Source organism: Myxocyprinus asiaticus, chromosome 32 (genome assembly GCF_019703515.2).
Source record: "Myxocyprinus asiaticus isolate MX2 ecotype Aquarium Trade chromosome 32, UBuf_Myxa_2, whole genome shotgun sequence".
Classification (NCBI taxonomy): Eukaryota; Metazoa; Chordata; class Actinopteri; order Cypriniformes; family Catostomidae; genus Myxocyprinus; species Myxocyprinus asiaticus.
Genome location: NC_059375.1, coordinates 27026988 through 27048612, shown reverse-complemented (window position 1 = coordinate 27048612; position 21625 = coordinate 27026988). Strand labels below are relative to the sequence as shown.

Below are 21625 nucleotides of genomic sequence, written 5' to 3'. Positions count from 1 at the left end.
CAAAATATTTGTATTTATTTTTTATCCTTGTTTAGAAGAGACTGAGAAGAGAGGCATCTCCACAGCAGAAATACAAACAGATCTTTCATCAGGAACATGGCACACTCAAAGAAAAACACACCTGCAGTATCTTATCTTATGACAGGCACAGCAACAAAATATTATCTAACTGAAATGAAAACACAAACATGCAAGTACATCGTAACATGCTACATACATACGTAAACCTACAAAAAGACTGCTCTGCTGGATCACTACAACAGATGTTAAAACATGCCAGTCAACTGGACCTCCAGAACAAATGAACCACATGAAATAATATCAACTCTACATAACACACGCACAAATGTACTCTTGAGTAATTAGCTGTCACCTGAGCCAATCAATGTGGAGGGGGAAAAAATCTATTCCAATTTATTTCAAAACAACAGGCTTCCCTGTACACACAGATGTGGACTAATCAATTGGTAAAATCATCCCACATCAGAAAGAAAAGAGAATACAGACCCAAAACATCCCCACTAACTAAACTGTTTCAATGTACTTCATAACATATATATTTAAAGTAATATTTCACTCAGATAAGAACATTGCTTTTTTTTTTTCCTCATCATGTTGTTCCTAACCTGAGTTTTCCTTTCTTCCATTGAACATAAAAGATGATATTTTGCAGAATGTTCTGACTGATATTTAAGTTCACAGTGTGAATGAGACCACTTTTCAAGTGCTTTTGGGGCTTTCTGGAGCTTGATAGCCCATAGTTACTGTATGCTTTTACTTTATCAGAAAGAGCAGTGTGAACATTCTTAAAAAAAAATGTGTGCGGCATGGATTTGGAATGAGGCAGAATAGACAACAGAATAGACGGTTGGGTGAACCTTTTCTTTTCTGTTTACATATTGAGCTGGAATCGTACTATAATTTTTGTATTAATTTTTTTCTTTTTTTCATGTATTTTTTTTTAATACTTATTTTAATGCAATTCATTGTAATTTTAATTTATTGCTGTACAGTGAACGTTGTTTGTGTTCACACTTGGCAGGTTTGGTTAGATTAAAACGAACTCTGGTGCGATTGCTCTGTTAGTGCGGTTCATTTGAACAAGCATGAACGCTGACATCCGAACCTTGGTGCGCACCAAACAAGCAGACCGAGACCGCCTGATTAGTGGGTCTCTGTCCACTTCCAAACGAACTCTAGTGCGGTTTGATTGATATATGAACGCAACATGGACCACAGACGTCTAAACGGACCAAAAACAGGAAGTAATTTGCCTAATATTGACCTCAAGCATACCTGGTTCTTCTTATCGTAGGAGCTATGTTGCCCATTACAGTTCGGTACAGGCGTCGGAACCGCCGTCAGCCGTCCTTGCAGCATATCTTCGTCTGTGTGTGCAACGGAGGAATTCCTGGCGCTGTTTTGACTCCTTTACACATTTTATTAGCTCTTTGTTTGTTCTCAGCTGGTAAAAATACCACCATATATACATATGTAAATATGTTTTGGATGATCGGCAAGTTCCGTAAAAAAAAAAATATATATATATATATACGTCATAAACGCTGTCCAATCAGGTTGTGACTTTTTCCTGATGCCTTTGGTTTTGTATAGTTAAGTTCGGTGTTAAAAATGCCAGTGTGAACGCTAAGCGAACCAGGACTAAATGTAACATTTTCTTTTTTGGTCCGAACCAAGAGGACCGAACTGCAAGTGTGAACACACCCTTAATGTCGTGGTGCAAGGCAGAGTTCTGAATAGGAATTAGAATGTTTGCATATTTTAATATATATTTTTTTATTATTATTAATTTTTGTGTCCTGTCCTTTCTGTTATTCCACCCTGTGGGAATCCAAAGACAAATTTCTAGATGAGTGGACATTAAAGATTCAATTCAATTCAATATATTGAATCTACTATTATGCTTACATAAATTACATAAAAGAAAATGCATAGCTTTGAACCAATGATATAATGTGCATTTTCCAAATCGTTTAGAGAATATTTTCCAGTAAAATAATATTAGCAGTAAACATGTCATGATTCATGGAAATGTTGCAGAGGAGTCTGAGATAACGGTGTGTCACAATTTCTCTTGGCAGTAATTTTTTTTTTCTGGAAGACACTGTGGTGAGGAGCCTCATTCCGCAGAGCCAACCAAACAGGATGCTGTAAATCATGGTGTTGAACTCTAACCCACAGAATGCAGTCACCAAGGGCAACTCTGTGAGTGCCACCTCTACGGTGAAGTGTTGGAAAAGAAGTGACTGCGACAGTCAAAAAGAATCTCTGAACACTTGGGTTGATGTTGCATGAACGTCCAGATTGGGGGGGTGCAGGCGGCATAACTGTGGATAGCTCAGTTTTTCAGTCTAGGATAATGACGTGAGAAGGTACAGGCAGCTGGGAGGATTCTTGGTATTTGAAGTATTTAAGAAGTCTATATGATGGGCCACGAAACTGAAATTAAAGTGTTCTGGTGGGTGAGAGAGAACTGTGGCCAGAGGCTAAGTGTGTGTGAGTCACCTTAAGGAACCTTTTAATGACCTTTCGTTGTTTAATGTGACATTTGTATTCTTTAAATGGGTCACACCACAGAGTAGATTGGTACGGCACACAATCCACCTTCAACCAACTCTCTCTTTTCTTACTCCTTTGTGCTATACCCATTTCATCACTATGCCCTCATTTCCAAATGTCATCTCTCACCTTTGGTTTGGAATGATTAACGATTCTGGTTCCTTAACAATTCAATGAACAATTCTTTTAGTACTTTTGAAGAAGGAATATAAGAAATGCAAGTCTTATTGTATTTGCTGTCCTCAGCAGTCTGTTGCCAAATGATGAGATCAAAAAATTATAAAATGTTCTCAATTCTTTTATTTTGTTTATAAAATTAATCACAACAAAACATATCTTTAACTACACATTGTCCTACAAACAACCTGGCAGTTATTACACTGATTCAAGTCTCACGAGCTTTAAAGGGATAGTTCACCAAAAATTATAATTCTGTCATAATTTACTCACACTTATGCTGTTCTTAAACATGTTTGACTTTCTTCCATGGAACACAAAAGAGATTTAAGGCAGAACTTTATCCTCAGTCACCATTCACTTTCATTGCACCTTTTTTCCATACAACGAACGTGAATGATGACTAAGGCTAATATTCTGCCTAAAATCTCCTGTTGAGATTCACAGAAGAAAGAATGTCATATGGGATTGTTACAACACAAAGGTGACAGAATTCACACTTTTGGGCGAACTATCCCTTAGAGACAAATAACACAGCAACGTTTCTTGGTTCATTTCTAGTCTGATGGGTTATGCTTAGGTTAGGCTAACCCTAACCCTGATGAAATTAATGACTTGTAAGTTTGTCAGATAACCATTCCGACTAAGTTTTTTTAATTCATCAAAATGAAACCATAATTTGTTCACAAATTGGACTACAATGGTTGCGTTGTATGTTTTGCGCAGTAAATTCAGTAGCGACGCAGTTAACAGATTGATCTCACATTGAAATCGGAAACAGTAGGTTGACAATTCTTTAGCTAAAATTAGTCTGTGCTTACAGAAATTCCAAACACTACCCCCAGTGGTCAAAGCGGTAAGTGTTGTTGGGCATATGGGCATGTGTGAGTTCCATTTTCCAGGTGTAATGTCCACGGTGGGGAGCCAAAAACTATTTGTTTTCAGCTGTACAGAATGTTACACAGTGAAGAGGAATGCATATTTTATAAAGTTGTACCCCCCCCCAACCCAAACTCCAAACCTAACCATCAGTGGAGTACAATTTTTATATCTGAGGGAAAAATCTGAATCACGCTCATCACTGATTTTGCAAACATGATTACTTCCTGGTTTCAACGTGGGATCCGAACCCAGGTCTACCATGCTACTGACGCAACGCGCTTCTGGTCACGCCACAAGGGAAGGTAAACACGCTGGAGCCGATGCAAAAATGTCTGATAAAAGATGCTTTTCAGCAAGTTGGCATAATGTAAACCGAGCCTAGGGTACTGGAACTCGGAATCAACATGCCGACTTCCCCTGTGACCATGTTACAATAGTTAACAGTTAACAGTTAATAGTTAAAGGTCAACTATTGTGACCATGTTACAATAGTTAACAGTTAACAGTTTGAGAGCTGTTAACTGTTCCAGTAAATATTCCATTAAAAAATGGATCCAGTTCTGAATATGTTCACGGTTCCCAACCCTAACAAAGGTACTGAGCACAAAATGGAGGAACACAAAGTGAGGAAGGCAGGAACATAGGCAACAGATCTGGAAACAGAAAGGACCCACATCAAGTTTTCCTGAGTGATGGAGGATGCAGTTAAAGATCTCTGCTGAAACTCGGAGGCTTTAACACTCTGTATAATATCAGAACAGTGAGGCTTGTTCTAATATGCACATTTTTAATGTTAGAGAATATGAAACTGAGCATCAAAGCTTATGCAGATACTCCTGCCTCAGTACTCTTTCAGGTCTGGGGACCTCAGGGACTTAGCAGTGAGCTCAGGTAGCGTTAAAAAAAAAAAAATAAGAGCAGCAACGGTTATCTAGATAAGTGGTCTGTTTGCTCATAAACACGGTTTGTTGTGGGTGTTTGCGTATGATTAGTGACCAACGCTGCTTTTACATCCACAGACACAAGTGTATTGTCACTATCTGCTCTTGTCTTTGAAAACTCCAAATTCTGTCATCATTTCCTCACCCTGATGTTTAAAAGCTTCAGTCCCCATTAGCTGTAATCACATGGAAAAGAGCGACCCGTTCAATACTTAAACAATTCTCCTTTTGAATTCCATGGAAGGAAGTTACAAGGGTTTGCAGCAACATGAAGGTGAGTAAATGATGACAGAATTTTTATATTTGCGAGAACACTCCCTTTGATTTTGGCATGCTGTTTTACCTACATACCTCCAAAACCTCACAGGAATCACGCGCACTGTGTCGAACAAAGGCAGCAGTTGTAAATGTAGACTTCAGAGCGTATGCCATGTGATGGAGGAGCCGTCTCTCATTTCCCTGCGATAGAGAGGCACTCACTGATATAGCAGCTGTTTTTCTGATGACTATGAGAATCTGGGAAACATTGTCTGGTGAGATCAAAGAGAAGCAGGGCTGTAATAACCACGGTAACCAACAGTAAAGCTGATAAATTAAGCAGGCTCAGCCTTCATTCTGTTAATGAAAAATATCTCTCCTCTCATTAGAGGAGGTATTTATGAGGCGAATCAAAACCACACAATGGGGTTTGGAGTGTTATTTTTGATTGAGGGCATTTATCATACCTAAACATTCACTAAATAAAAGAGTTATGCAGTTACATCGGAACTAATCAGGTCAGAGCTACTTTAAATATACTGTAAGGTTTAGCCAAAGGCAGATTCAATTAATCAAAACAACAGTTTTAGAAAAACTTCCCAAGGTCCTGTCTGAGAAAACAGATTTCTGAACTTGAGTTTTTAATCTGACCATTTCAAGGGATAGTTCACCCAAAAATGAATATTCTCTCAACATTTACACCCCCTCATGCCATCCAAGATGTGTATGATTTTGGATGGCAAACTTTCTTTCTTCTGCTGAACACAAATTAAGATTTTTAGAAGAATATCTCAGCTCTGTTGGTCCATACAATGCAAGTGAATGGTGGCCAGAAATGTGAAGGTCCAAAAAGCAAATAAAGGCATCTTAAAATAATCCATAAGACTCCAGTGGTTAAATCTAGATCTTCAGAAGTGATAAGTGTGGGTGAGAAACAGATCAATATTCAAGTCCTTTTCTACTATACATTCTCCTCCCTGCCCAATAGGTGGTATATGCACAAATAATGCAAACTGCCAAAAACAAAAGAAGTGAAAGTGGAGATTTAAAGTAAAAATTTTAAATATGTATCTGTTTCTCACCCAGACCTATCATATCACTACAGAAGACATAGATTTAATGACTGGAGTCATATGGGTTACTTTTATGCTGCCTTTATATGTTTTTTGGATTTTCAAAGTTCTGGCCACCATTCACTTGCATTGTATGGACCTACAGAGCTGAGATATTTTTCTAAAATTCTTCATTTGTGTTCAGCAGAAGAAAAAAAAGTCATACATATCTGGGATGGCATTAGGGTGAGTAAATGATGAGAATTTTTCTTTTTGGGTGAACCATCCATTTAAGCAATATCACAATTTCTATTGCACTGAATATCATAATGGCTGAAATTCAGTACAACATTATGATTGCAAGTGTTTAAAAAACAGTTATGTACACAATAATTAATATCAAGTAACTTGCATTTTAGACATAAAAGGGCCATTTATTTTGTCTATTTTTACACTGCTAACGAAAATAGTTCCAAATGAAACCAAAGCAGTAACAATTGCTTCGCCATGCAACACACAGACTGACTACCGTCTCATACAAAGAGTGATAAAAACAGTAAATCATCCCTGTGCCATTATAATAAATATCAGCACTCCTGGAACAGTACTTGTCAAATCAGATTAGTAGACCTGAACTATCTTAATATAATATCAGTAGTGTAGTTTAGGGAATATGCAGGCATACGCCGTATACCCACCTACCTTTCAAAGGATTTTGCATATGCCCATCTAAAATGAGTGATGATATGTATGGTCGTCAGAACAGCAAGGAGGCTTTTGACCCATACCTTTTAATTATACTGAGGTGATGCCGCAGCACCGTTGAGTGAATTGCGATTATTAATAAGTGTACAGAGATGCTCTCTTAACCCGCACGGAGCAGCGGGACCGTATCTGAAGGCATTGGCAAGATAGACACTTCGACTCAGCTGAGCTACCAATCAGAACGTTCATTTTATACGCGGCTGGATATTTTCTAACCAATAATATTTTCTGTATCAATAAGGGGCGGGACATTTCTTGACTGGAGTCACCACAATTTGTGCTGTATATTTTCTTTGCTGCTAAAAGTGAAAATATTAATGCATTTAAGTAAAAACGTATGCTATTAAACTTTGGGAAAATACTGTCATTGCACTCGTGCTAGTTTTTTATGCTCTTCGCAGATGACAAGTTGTCCCGTAATGTAAAAATCAAATGTAATTTTTGAGTCTTTTACTGCTGTCAGTGGTGGCTTTTTTCCCTCGTGATATCAAATCATCTTAATTTAATAGGAAAGCTATTTCACTATACACAGAAAATAAAATCTTTGTATTCAAATAAAACAAATAGCCTAATCATTAATTCTTATGTACTGTACGTCATAATATAAGATAACATGTTAACATGAACATTACTACACTCATTAGTCATTACCTATATACAATGGTTAACAGTTTACATTACATTTACATTTATGCATTTAGCAGATGCTTTTATCCAAAGCGACTTACAGTGCACTTATTACAGGGACAATCACCCCGAAGCAACCTGTTAAGTGCCTTGCTCAAGGACAAAATGGTGTTGGCTGTGGGGATCGAACCAGCAACCTTCTGATTACCACCTATGTGCTAAGCCCACTAAGCCACCACCACACCATTTTATTATGTATAAGGTAATGTATATATTAGTTTATTAAAATATAAAGTGTTATCCATTTTAATTAAAAGAACAGTTAATCGGGGGCCTGGGTAGTTCAGTGGTAAAATACGCTGGCTACCACCCCTGGAGTTCGCTAGCTCGCTAGTTCGAATCCCAGGGCATGCTGAGTGACTCCAGCCAGGTCTCCTAAGCAACCAAGTCCTTTATAAATTCACAGTCACTACTACACCACTGTATAATATGCATGCACCTTTTGAAGTATCATATTACTTACTAAACAGATCTATCAAAAAAGATCCAAAAGTTGTTTTTGAACATGGCATTACTTATGTTGTATGGAGCAGTGGCTAAAGCTCTGGTTTAGAAAGCGGTCTGTTGCTGGTTTGAACCACACAAGGAGCAAATAATGAGCTATCATCAATGTGCCCTTGAGCAAAGCACTTAAAGGTTGCTCCAGGCAGGTTGCTGTATTAAGTGTACAGTACATCATTTTGGATAAAAGTGTCTGCAAACTGACAACATACTCCACTTGTCAATCTATGATGCAGGAGTTGATTTAGATTTTTAGACTTTCATTCACACTGATATGTGGAATGTAATGCTATAAGGCTAAATTCTTGAGTGTGGTTACACTGAAGGGACTGAAACAGCTGTCTATTCTATAACACGGTCAATGGGAGCAAAGGGAGTTCTCAGATCTCCTGAGACCCTCCAGAGGGGATTTGTTGAGGCTGTTGTCTCTCATTGACAGCTGGATCCAGCACTTTATATTGTAGGCCATATACTGTACATCACTAAAAACATAATTAGATCTAAATACAAACCAATTCACAATCAACTGCATGTAACTATTATTTTGCTTTCATTTGGCTGCGCTACTGTTAGGGATTGTCCCTGAAGTAAGCAACAAGCATTAATGATGCAGGATGGACGAGACTATAAGCTAGGCCTAAGTGATACAACGTGCCACCATTGAGACTTTAGAAGTACTGGTAAATACATCGATTAGCCACAATATTAAAACCACCTGCCTAATATTGTGTAGGTCCCCCGTTGTGCTGCCAAAACAGTGCCAACCCGCATCTCAGAATAGCATTCTGAGATTATATACTTCTCACCACAGTTGTACAGAGCGGTTATCAGAGTTACCGTAGACTTTGTCAGTTCGAACCAGTCTGGCTATTCTCTGTTGACCTCTCTCATCAACAAGGCGTTTCCAACTGCAGAACTGCCCCTCACTGGATGTTTTTTTTGTTTTTGGCACCATTCTGAATAAATTCTAGAGACTGTTGTGTGTGAAAATCCCAGGAGATCAGCAGTTACAGAATTACTCAAACCAGCCCATCTGGCACCAACAATTATCCATGTGATTATCTAATCAGCCAATCATGTGGCAGCAGTGCAGTGCATTAAACCATACAGATATGGGTCTGGAGCTTCAGTTAATGTTCACATCAACCATCAGAATGTGGAAAAAATGTAATCTCAATGATTTGGACCGCTGCATGATTGTTGGTGCCAGGTGGGCTGGTTTAAGTATTTCTGTAACAGCTGATCTCCTGGGATTTTCATGCACAACAGTCTAATGGTGCCAAAAACAAAAAAACATCCAGTGAGGGGCAGTTCTGCAGATGGAAATGCCTTGTTGATGAGAGAGGTCAACAGAAAATGGCCAGACTGGTTCGAACTGACAAAGTCTACGGTAACTCTGATAACCGCTCTGTACAATTGTGGTGAGAAGAATAGAATCTCAGAATGCTATTCTGAGATGCGGGTTGGCCCTGTTTTGGCAGCACAAGGGTGACCTACACAATATTAGGCAGGTGGTTTTAATGTTGTGGCTGATCGGTGTAAGCATCATGGCTTAATGACAGTTTAGCATTATTTTAGTGGGCAGCAGTGTTAGACTGTGGAAAGTGCAGTCACAGCAAATCTGTCCTCAATGTTATCAGTTTAAATAAAGATCAAGAGTGGCACTGTGCCATGAGAGAAAATGAATGCCCTAGGAAACAAGGTGATTTCATTTTTTGTAAACAATGGATTATAAAATCGAGCAGGCAGCCATGAGGATGCGCTGCAATGGCTTCATTTTGACCTAGTGAACTTATTCTGTAGTATGGTCAGTCAAGTACACCCAGTTTAAAGGAGTAGATCACCCAAAACTAAACAATTTTCCATAATTTACTCATACTTATGTCATTTTAATCTTGTATTTCTTTCTTCCATGAAATAGGCACATATTCATGTGACACGCAAGAACTGTCAATGAAACAAAAACCTGACGCAAGTCACAAATTTTGGATAAACCATTCCTTTTACTGTGTAGCAGTTGTCTCAGAAAAGTAGCAGCTGGATTTTCCAAAGTTTGTAAGGTTTGGGCTATTAAATATGTAAAAGATATTCAAGAGTTTTGTTTAAGGTCTGAGGTTCGTTTGTTTTTAAACAAGATATACTTAAGCACAACTGTATATTCCACTTTCTTTGCAAAGTTATGTCAGTGAAATAATCGGCACTTGGACAAAAATTGACAACAAATCCTACACATATTTTCAACTGATTTCTCTGGTGTAGTCTGCAGAACCATTCGCAGAGACTGCTGTATCATTATTTAAAGTGAGTAACTTTCACACTGGCCTACTACAACAGTGATGTGAAAAAGTATTTGCCCCCTTCCTGATTTCTTCTATTTTTGTGTATTTTTCATACTAAATTGTTTTAGATCTTCAAACAAGATATAACATAAAACAAAAGCAACCTGAGTAAACACAAAGTACAGTTTTCAAATATATATTTTATTGAAGCAAAAAAGTTATCCAACCCCTATATCACCCAAGTGAAACTAACTGCTCCCTTAAACTTAATAGCTGTTTGTGCCACCTTTAGCAGCAACAACTGCAACCAAACGCTTCCGATAACTGGAGATCAGTCTTTCACAATGCTGTGGTGGAATTTTGGCCCACTCTTCTTTGCAGAACTGCTTTAGTTCAACCACTCTGGAGGGTTTTCGAGCATGAACTGCCCATTTAAGGTCCAGCCACAGCATCTCAATCAGGTTCCAGTCAGGACTTTGACCAGGCCACTCCAAAACATTAATTTAGCTTCTTTTCAGCCATACAGAGGTGGACTTACTCCTATGCTTTGGATCATTGTCTTGCTGCATAATCCAGTTCCGCTTGAGCTTCAGCTCAAGGACTGATGACCGGACGTTCTCCTTTAGGATTTTCTGGTAGAAAGCAGAATTCATGTTTCACTCAATTACTGCAAGTTGCCCTGGCCCTGAAGCAGCAAAGCATCCCCACACCATCACACTACCACCACCATGCTTGACCACAGGTATGATGATGTTCTTTTTGTGTAATTCTGTATTTGATTTATGCCAGATGTAACAGGACCCCTGTTTTCCAAACAGTTCCACTTTCGACTCATCAGTCCTCAGAACATTCTCCCAAAAGGTTTGAGGATCATCAAGGTGTGTTTTGGCAAAATTCAGATGAGCCTTAAATGTTCTTCTGGGTTAACAGTGGTTTTCTCCTCGCCACTCTTCCATGGATGCCATTTTTGCCTAGTGTCTTTCTGATAGTGGAGTCATGAAAAGTGACCTTTATTTTTTTTATTTTCTCCCCTTTTCTCCCCAATTTGGAATGCCCAATTCCCAATGCGCTCCAAGTCATTGTGGTGGCGTAGTGACTCGCCTCAATCCGGGAGGCGGAAGACGAATCTCAGTTGCCTTCGTGTCTGAGACCGTCAATCCGCGCATCTTATCACTTAGCTTGTTGAGCGCATTACCGCGGAGACATATCAAGTGTGGAGGCTTCACGCTATTCTGCAGCATCCACGCACAACTCACCACGCGCCCCACCGAGAGCGAGAACGGCATTATAGCGACCACGAGGAGGTTACCCCATTTTACTCTACCCTCCCTAGCAACCGGGCCAATTTTGTTGCTTAGGAAACCTGGCTGGAGTCACTCAGCACGACTTGGATTCGAACTCGTGACTCCAGGGGTGGTATTCAGCGTCAATACTCGCTGAGATACCCAGGCCCCCAAACAGTGACCTTTAATGATGCGAGAGAGGCCTGCAGTTCCTTGGATGTTGTCCTTGGCTTTTTTGTGACTTTCTGGATGAGCTGTCGCTGTGCTCTTAGAGGAATTTTGGAAGGTCTGCCACTTCTGGGAAGGTTCACTATTGTGCCAAGTTTTCTCCATTTGAAGATAATGGCTCTCACTGTGGATCTTTGGAGTCCCAGAGCCTTTTGAAATAGCTTTGTAATCCTTCCCAGACTGATGTATTTAAATCACCTTTTTCCTCATCATTTCTGGAATTTATTTTGACTTTGGCATAGTGTGCTACTGGATGAGACCTATTAGCCAAATTTAAAGTTCTAGGCCTGGCAGTAATCAGGCCTGGGTGTGTCTAGTCCAGCTGAACCCCATTATGAATGCAGTTTCATAGATTTGGGGATTTAGTAACTAAGGGGCAAATACTTTTTCACTCAGGCTCAGTTGGTATTGGATAACTTTTTTGCTTCAATATATAACAATTTAAAAACTGTATTTTGTGTTTACTCAGATTGCCTTTGTTTTATGTTAGATTTTGTTTGAATTTTTGAAACAATTTATTATGAGATGTACACAAAAACAGAAGAAATCAGTTCAAGATTTACCAGTCCCTAACGTAACATAATAACGTGTGTTGGTCATTTTACCTGTTTGTCAGATACATTTTTCCTTAGTTTATTTTCATTTTTGTTTTTGGCCTGAATAAGCTGCAAAGTTGACCATACTCAATGACAATAGTCAAAAGTGGCTCTACCTATGGAATTAGAACAATGACTAAAGTGTTTGAATCTGAATTTGGTAAATTTGAAATCTAGACATGTGACATTTAACAAAGTTGAAGATTTTTGTGGTGTATTTGATAAATTTGTATTTTTAAAAAGCAGATTTTTTGTTTTGATTTTTTTAGAGGTGGAATTAGCAGTAAATATTCAGCTATAAATGTACACAGAAGCTTGACCTTTGGCCTAGTTTGTTTACAATCTGAATATCTGGGATCTGAATTTAAGAGATTTGTATTTGAAGTTCTGAATTTGAACCTGTAAGTTTATAATCTATATATTTACAGCTCGTTCCACCTATAAAAATTTAAAAACAAACAAAACCATATATATAAAATGTTATTAAATGATACGTCTAGAGTCCAAATAAAGGGATAGTTCACTCAAAAATGAAAATGCTCTCATCATTTACTCACCCTCATGCCATCCTAGATGTGTATGACTTTCTTTTCTAAAACACAAACAAAGATTTTTAGAAGAATATTTCCGTTCTGTAGGTCCATAAAATGCAAGTGAATAGTGGCCTGAACTTTAATGCTCCAAAAAGCATATAAAGGCAGCATAAAAGTAATCCATGTGACTCCAGTGGTTTAATCCATGTCTTCAGAAGCGATATGATAGGTGTGGGTGAGAAACAGATCAGAATTTAAGTCCTTTTTTACTATAAATGTCCACTTTCACATTCATCATCTTTTGTTTTTGACGATTCACATTCTTCATGCATAGCACCACCTACTGGGCAGGAAGGAAAATGTATAGAAAAAAATTTACTTAAATATTAATCTGTTTCTCACCCACACTTATCATATCACTTCTGAAGACATGGATTTAACCACTGGAGTCATATGGATAACATTTATGCTGCCTTTATATGCTTTTTTGAGCTTCAAAGTTATGCCCACCATTCACTTGCATTGAATGGACCTACAGAACTGAAATATTCTTCTAAAATTCTTCGTCTGTGTTTAGCAGAATAAATTTATAAACATTTGGGATGCCAAGAGGGTGAGTAAATGATGAGAGAATTTTCATTTTCAAGTGAATTATTCCTTTAACCAAATTCAGATTCAAATTATTTAGTAATTGTTTTAGCTCCATACTCAATGAGAAAAGCAGCATGGTGGTTAAAAATTGGGACTGGCAACTCAAATGTCTTAAGATCAAACTCTATAAGGGGCACTCATAAACCAGAGAGTTCAATTAAGGGGTCTGTCCCAGTAGTATTTGAGCTTTTAACCTAACCAGCCTTGACTGCAACAAGACATTTTGCCAGTTGCTTGGTTTCTGTTCCACATACTTGTTTATATTAAAAATCGAATAATTTTTGATTGACTGAGATTGTTTCTCTTTCAGTGTAGAAAGACAAGTTGCTTGTGATTGGAACCTCGTTGTGTCGCACCTGGTTAGGAAATTTGCGTTGGATAAAAGTGTCTGCTAAATTAATAAATGCAACCTAAAATGCAATGTTCTGTAACATTACCCAAAGAATCTTCAGCATCTCTCTCCCAAGACTACCCACAGTCCCCTTCTTTCTCCTCTTCACCTTCCACAGCCTTCCGCTAACCTGAAACAACCACAGAACAAACACAGTTAAGGACCCTTTAACCACATAATCTGTCCAGCACACAGAAAAGACTAAATAAATAATAAGTTCTTTCAAGTGAATTATTCACATGGCATTCTTGATCCACACTTACTACCCTTGTTAGACACTCCCATGTGTAACAGGACATGGAAATAGAGAGAAACAGAGAAAAGTCCATTCACCTGTAAGACAACTCAGCAGAACAATGTCTGCAGCCTCTGTTAGCATCTATGCAGACAGCAAAGACAAGTGAATCCAATAACTCTGTTGTTTTGGAGCAGGGCTTACTAACATGCTCTCACACAACATGATGGGCATCTCACTCATGTGAAAGCCTGGATGCAGTTTGCAGACACTGAAATATCCACCAACATAAACTGAACAAGCCTACACTAAAAAAATGTGTTTTGTTTTTTTAAGCATTGGTTGTAAATTATGGCTGTTGGGGGTGTTACAGTGTGATAAACGAAGACCCTGGAGTCCCATCAGGGTAAAACACAAAGCTTACAACCTCACCTTGGACATGTGCTTATGTGTGTGTGTGAAGGGGTCAAATGGAGTCAGCAGCACACAAGGACACAAGCAGATGCTAAGGCACTTAGTCAATAATGTTTAGCCTCCAGACACAGTTGACATCACCAGGAGGTCCGTATGAAATCACGCTTTACGTACGTATGACTATAATCTGCTCTACAGTCAGGGGAGAAATGATCTCTTCATAAGATGTATTACTGAGGTTTGCTTATTGATTATTCATAATGCCTCAAAAAGTGGCTCCCTGTGTGTCTGAATAATGCATAAGACTCAAATACAAGGTATTAAAATAAATGGGATAAACTTTGGTGCTTTTATTTGACAAAGTTTTAGAAAGTGGGCCATCCCTGTGTTTCTAACAATTTAGGTAATACGCACAAGTGTATCTAGTCATTAATCATGTTAAATTTGGCTTGAAATGTTCATTCATCTATGTGGTAATAATAGCATTTAAAAAGAGCTTAAACTCAACGTCATATGCCAAATGAGATAAAGGCAGCTGCCATAAATAACAAAAAGCTCATATACAGAATTCTGCAGAGAAACTATCTAAGGAATCATTCATGTCTGTAGCACAAATGGTGCAAAGTATACTAAAGGTTAAGGGTTTTGAAAAAAATCCCTACCCTATGTATGAGCAATAAAGTGTTGTTTGCCTTAGTAGACTCCACTAATAGGTATTTTTCCACTTTAGGAACTTTTCCTAGTCCCTGGAACTATTTCAGGTTCTTGTTGTTTGTCCACTACATGAACTATTTCCACGTGGAACTAAAACCTGAAGCAGGAACCTTTTTAGTACCTGCTCATTGCAAAGTGGAACTATTTGGGTGGAGTCATAACAGCAAACGCTTCTCACTGGTCAAGTAAAATGCATCATTAGCCATCAGACAGCTGATACCGGTCATTTTTAAAAGTCAGGTTAGTTACCTTCGTTATTACTTTTGTTGAGTTGTTGCTATTGTTGGCATTTCAAATTTAAATGGATAGATGGACAGACGCTGCTGAGTATTTATGGAGAAGAGAAAAATACAGTGCGAGTTTGAAACGTCAGTGTACAAATAATCTGATTGCCTCGTGAAGTCAGGCTTTGATGACAATAAACTATGTAAATTGAAAATAAAATTAAACAAGAATACAAGAGAATAAAGGATCATAAAATAATTTACGTTCCATGATTATGTACATAGTTTGTACATTGTATTATGTATATAGTATGCTCGTTCTGCTGTTCAGTGCTTTAAATGTTTTGCCTACATTTTGCACTGATTACCTCATTTGTTTGCACCTTTTAAAGGCTTCACTGTTTGTACTGTGTAGTAAGAAAGATGTTTTCATTTTACTCTTTTACGTTCATCATGTACATAATAGATGTAGACCTAGGGTGGCCAGACGTCCCGTTTTAGGTAGCCAAGGATACGGCTTGTAAAACCAATAAAATCGCACCGTGTTATTTGAAGTACATGATTGGATTAAACAGTCCAATCACAATCCTCTATCAATAGATGTCCAGTTAGTGAACTGATTGAAGACTCAGTTTGAAAGAGCACACAGATAAAATTGCGGCTCGAAAAATGTCAAGGAAGTATGCATGTACAATTGTGCTCAAAAGTTTGCTTACCCTGGCAGAAATTGAGAAATTTTGCCACTGATTTTGAAAATATGAGTGATCGTGCAAATAACTGTCTTTTATTTATAGATAGTGATCATATGAAGCCATTTATCATCACATAGCTGTTTGACACAAGGTGACACACACAGGTTTAAATGGCAATTAAAGGTTAATTTCCCACACCTGTGGCTTTTTAAATTGCAATTAGTGTCTGTGTATAAATAGTCAATGAGTTTGTTAGCTCTCACGTGGATGCACTGAGCAGGCTAGATACTGAGCCATGGGGAGCAGAAAAGATCTGCCAAAAGACCTGCGTAACAAGGTAACAGAACTTTATAAAGATGGAAAAGGATATAAAAAGATATCCAAAGCCTTCAAAATGCCAGTCAGAACTGTTCAATCACTTATTAAGAAGTGGAAAATTCAGGGATCTCTTGATATCAAGCCAAGGTCAGGTAGACCAAGAAAGTTTTCAGCCATAACTGCCAGAAGAATTGTTCGGGATACAAAGAAAAACCCACAGGTAACCTCAGGAGAAATACAGGCTGCTCTGGAAAAAGACGGTGTGGTTGTTTCAAGGAGCACAATACGACGATACTTGAACAAAAATGAGCTGCATGGTCAAGTTGCCAGAAAGAAGCCTTTACTGTGCCAATGCCACAAATGACAACACCTTGACATGCCTCACAGCTTCTGCAACACTGTAATTTGGAGTGACGAGACCAAAATAGAGCTTTATGGTCACAACCATAAGCACTATGTTTGGAGAGGGGTCAACAAGGCCTATAGTGAAAAGAATACCATCCCCACTGTGAAGCATGGTGGTGGCTCACTGATGTTTTGGGGGTGTGTGAGCTCTAAAGGCACGGGGAATCTTGTGAAAATTGATGGCAAGATGAATGCAGCATGTTATCAGAAAATACTGGCAGACAATTTGCATTCTTCTGCACAAAAGCTGCACATGGAATGCTCTTGGACTTTCCAGCATGACAATGACCCTAAGCACAAGGCCAAGTTGACCCTCCAGTGGTTACAGCAGAAAAAGGTGAAGGTTCTGGAGTGGCCATCACAGGCTCCTGACCTTAATATCATCGAGCCACTCTGGGGAGATCTCAAACATGCATGCAAGAACCAAAACCAAAGACCAAAGACTTTGCATGACCTGGAGGCATTTTGCCAAGACGAATGGGCAGCTATACCACCTGCAAGAATTTGGGGCCTCATAGAAAACTACTACAAAAGACTGCACCCTGTCACTGATGCTAAAGGGGGCAATACACAGTATTAAGAACTAAGGGTATGAAGACTTTTGAACAGGGGTCATTTAATTTTTTTCTTTGTTGCCATGTTTTGTTTTATGATTGTGCCATTTTGTTATAACCTACAGTTGAATATGAATACCATAAGAAATAAAAGAAATGTGTTTTGCCTGCTCACTCATGTTTTCTTTTAAAAATTTTACATATATTACCAATTCTCCAAGGGTATGCAAACTTTTGAGCACAACTGTACATTTAATTTCAGTTGATTCTTCAAAAAGAGTTTACATTTCTAAAAAAAGAGTCACAGACAGAGCCTAGTAAAGTGAAGTGTGAGATTTGTGGAGCTCACTTTTCCATCGCCCATGGAGGCCACACCGACATCGCGCAACATGTTCATACAAAAAAGCATGTGGATGCTGCTAAAAGTGTGCCACACCAAGTGTTAAATATTTTTTTGTGAAGCAAAATTCAGAATCTGACAAGGTGCATGCAAGTGAAGGACTTTTTGCTTATCATTCTGTTGTGCACAGCCATAGTTTTTGGTTGGCTGAACTGCAAAATTGATCCAGAAACTGTATGATCTGAAATTTTCTTCTGCCTGCAACAAATCTGAAGCTGTCATATGCAACATACTCGCTTTTGTGCAGCTGGACTATCAGAAAATACTGCAGCATGGCAACACACATTTCCTCTCTCTTGGTCCAGCTCTTGAAAGAATACTACACATTTTCAATGGTCTACTTGCATACTTTCTTTCTCAAGAAAAATGCCCAAAGTTTCGAAGAGACATTTTCAGCGATCCTTGCACTAAACTTTGGATTGGCTTCGCACTCAAGCAAACAGCCACTTTTAACCGTGCACTGGAGATAGTAGAGCAAGACCACATATCTTCCACAGAAGTGGCTTTGCACATTCATGACCTGAGAAAAGTCTTGCAGGCCAGGCTGGAGGAATCTTTCATACCCTCTGACATTAAAACGCAGTTGGATGCCCTGGTTGAAGCTGGTGGCATGCGAGTGGATGATTTCTTTTGTGTAGTGAGAAACTTTTATTCAGTATCGTTGGATTACCTCCAAAATTGGAGCCACTCATTGGAGAACACAGAAAAACTTGAGTGGGCCCTACTGAGAGACATCCCAGAGTGGAAAGACATTCAGAACAGCCTCGAACACTTCTACTCCATGAATCCCCACTCTGTTTGATTGACAAAACCACGCTCTTTGATTAGTGGGCTTGAGTGAAAAACATTGTCACTCGTAGCATCACTGAGTGGAACATGAACAAGATGGCCGTGTCTGAGAGATGGACAGATGTTTTTCGTGAGCTGGAGAGCAAGACCATCAACTTCAGAGACTTAGCCAAGGTCTTGGAGTTTGTTTTATAACTGCCTGGGACATCTGCATCTGTGGAGCATGTTCTCATTAATGATCGCAGAATGGACAAATAATATATATATAATAATAATAATAATAATAATAATGAGATAAATCTGTGTAATAGTCATGAAGGCAATGCTTTGCGTACGCCTTAATTTTTGACTGGACTGCTCTGCATTTTACGATAAACTCTTGAAAGACAGCGCGCTCTGAGAAAAATTGCTGCCAGCAAAAAAGTACAAGGTGACAACAGTTACAGATGCGGATGCACCCTCTAATTCGCATTGATCTGCGCCTAGGTAAGAATACGTCAATTTTATTTTTGCTGGGAGGGGGCTGTCCCGTTTTCCACAAGCAGGAATCTGGTCACCCTAGGCAGACCGATATATCGGTTTTACCAATTAATCGGTGCCGATAGTTGTTTTTTGGACCTATCGGTTATCGGCAAAAAAAATCTATGCCAATAGTTGTTGATATAATTCTTTTTTAATTATAACTACAATGTAAGAGCAACCTCTAGAAGTGAAATAAAAACAATCACTGACAACTAGTGGGGATTTGTTATATCTAAATCTTTCATAATTGATAATATTCATCCATATTTATATCCTTAAATTATACTTAAATTCATATTTTGTTATTTTGATTAGATAAATCAAGTGTTCTTAATTAAACAGAGCATGCAAAGAAAAATGTGACTGTACAAAAATGTGCCCCGCAGCACATACATTGTGTCTCCAAATTTCTTGTAAATAATAATAAAAAACCTCACCTGGTGATATATACAATCCTCAGTCTGGTGAATATAGGCTAGAAAAGCTTAATTTGGTAAATACTTAAATATAGAGCATTCTAACTGAGCCAATTCTCCGTCATTTCAAAATAAAAGTCTCGAAATAAGTGTATTTCAGGCTTGTTTATAGTTAAAAGTCCTTAGTTTTTTCTGGTTATTATTGGAATTTGGTTGCACAATAGACTGAATCACTGGAATTTTGTCAATTTATTCAATTTTGCAGCCTCTGTCTGTGCCCATTGTAGTATGGAAAGACTAGGATTTTTTTTTAACATTCTATAAATCGATTTTAAAAACTATCTGCAGATTAATCGATTACTGGCCTATTCAACCACCTTAGCTATCGTATCGGCAAAAAACACTTTCAGTCGACCTCTAGTACATAGTTCACAGCGAATCACAGCGTTGACTGAATTGCTAATTGAAATCTGTGTTAGAAAACTCCATAAACAATAGTTTCAATTGGTACTGTTTATTCAAAGCACACATACGATCCTGCAAAGGTATGAAAAAGCAAAGTGCCGTGAACAACAGATGAAGGCAGCGTTAAAGCCGTCTTGTCTATTCTCTTGCTCTCTGAGTGCTTCTTGTCCACGTGAATTTTGACAAAGCCCACCCAAAAAAAAGAAAGAAAAAAAAATGAAAAAGTAAAAATGATTAAAAGTGAGTCTTTCACGGAGTCATCCATTTTTTAAGTTTTGAAGAGAGTTTTAAGTTTGGAATTTATTTGGAACGGGTACAGTTTCACAACGAACTGTTCAGGTCCTGGTTCCAAAAAAATGCCTAATGACTATGTCTACTCTCACACGTAAAATCCCAATCATTCACACATACACAACCGCAATAGGCCAAGCCACTTCAAAATGTAAACAATTACTCTGAAAAGAAGCTTTCCACTTCAAACATTGCGCAGTGTTTACCCTGATAAAGCAGCCGATAAAATACCAGCAAGTGGGTGTATATGTGTATTTGTCCTCTGAAATGGTTTTCAGTGAACACATGATTATCTCATGCATGCACGTTATACACACACATACTTTTTAATATGCAGTCCTGTGCTGTGACCTGGAGTATGTGATTGCAAATAGGCTGAATATTGTGCTGTTTTATGACTCCATACTGCTTGGCTCAATGTGAATCCAACTTCTGTGGCAACATTAAAACACAGGCTTGTTTGTCCGACCCTTGAGTGTGACTGACAGGATTCTCTTTTCCAATTCTGATGATGTCAGCACTCTCTATTGCAAAAGCATTGTTCAGTTTGACTTGAGTAAAATGGCTTTATATACAAATCTAGATCCTAACATCAGTCTGGCATGTATTATACTTTAAGCTTGTTATGGTAAAGCTTTAACAGCAGACAAACAGAATCATTCTGAGAGTGCCAATATACATGGGGATGATATGAAAAACATATACAAAATTTTAGGTACATTTCCTTGTCTAAACTATGAGCCATACAAAATCCTTGTACTTATTTGTATTTATAAAAAATTTTAGGTACATTTCCTTGTCTAAAATAAGAGCCATACAAAAACCTTGTACTTACTTGTATTTATAAAATGTTTTAGGTACATTTCCTTGTCTAAAATAAGAGCCATACAAAAATCTTGTAGTTACTTGTATTTACAGCTGAAGTGTAAAAATAAGGACGATTTTTAATCCGAACATTCCTGTCTGTCATTGGTTGGACACATAGGTACCTACAAGTAGGTTCCATCCCAAACTCCATTGGTCAGGCCAATGTTACTGTGTCGGGCTGGTTGGGATGCTCAAACAAACAGATCAATGTTTTGAAAGAGCTGCAGAGCCCAAGTGTTCAACTACACATGGTTTCCTTACAGTTGCAATTTCATGGGGGAATTCACTACGGATGAATTATAATTCCCTCATACTTTGCGATCTACATCACCTGAAGCTGCTTGTAAAGTTTAGAGTGCATCTGGACTGTGAGCTGTGTAATACTTCCTCTCCTCAGTCAGGTGTTGCTCTTGCTCTCGTGCTTCATCGTTAGAATTTAATGTGATCTCATGTTACGTTAAATGAAATCAAACGATTATTCGACAACGAAAATCTTTGTTGACAATTTGTTTTAT

The 21625-nt window shown here is 38.3% G+C and overlaps 1 protein-coding gene across 4 annotated transcripts in view; it reads right to left on the bottom strand.

The window, feature by feature from the left end:
* Positions 1–21625, bottom strand: part of LOC127423321 (zinc finger protein 438-like) — a 71416-nt gene that overhangs the window by 8036 nt on the left and 41755 nt on the right. For 2 of the 4 annotated variants that reach the window (XR_007894304.1, XM_051667518.1), the window contains exon 2: positions 13851–13934. The exons of 1 other annotated variant lie outside the window; for it this stretch is intronic. The gene's annotated coding sequence lies outside the window, so the exon portion shown is untranslated. Of the gene's footprint in view, positions 1–4931; positions 5111–13850; positions 13935–21625 lie in introns of all 4 variants that reach the window. One more of the 4 variants, XM_051667519.1, reaches the window with a different exon arrangement.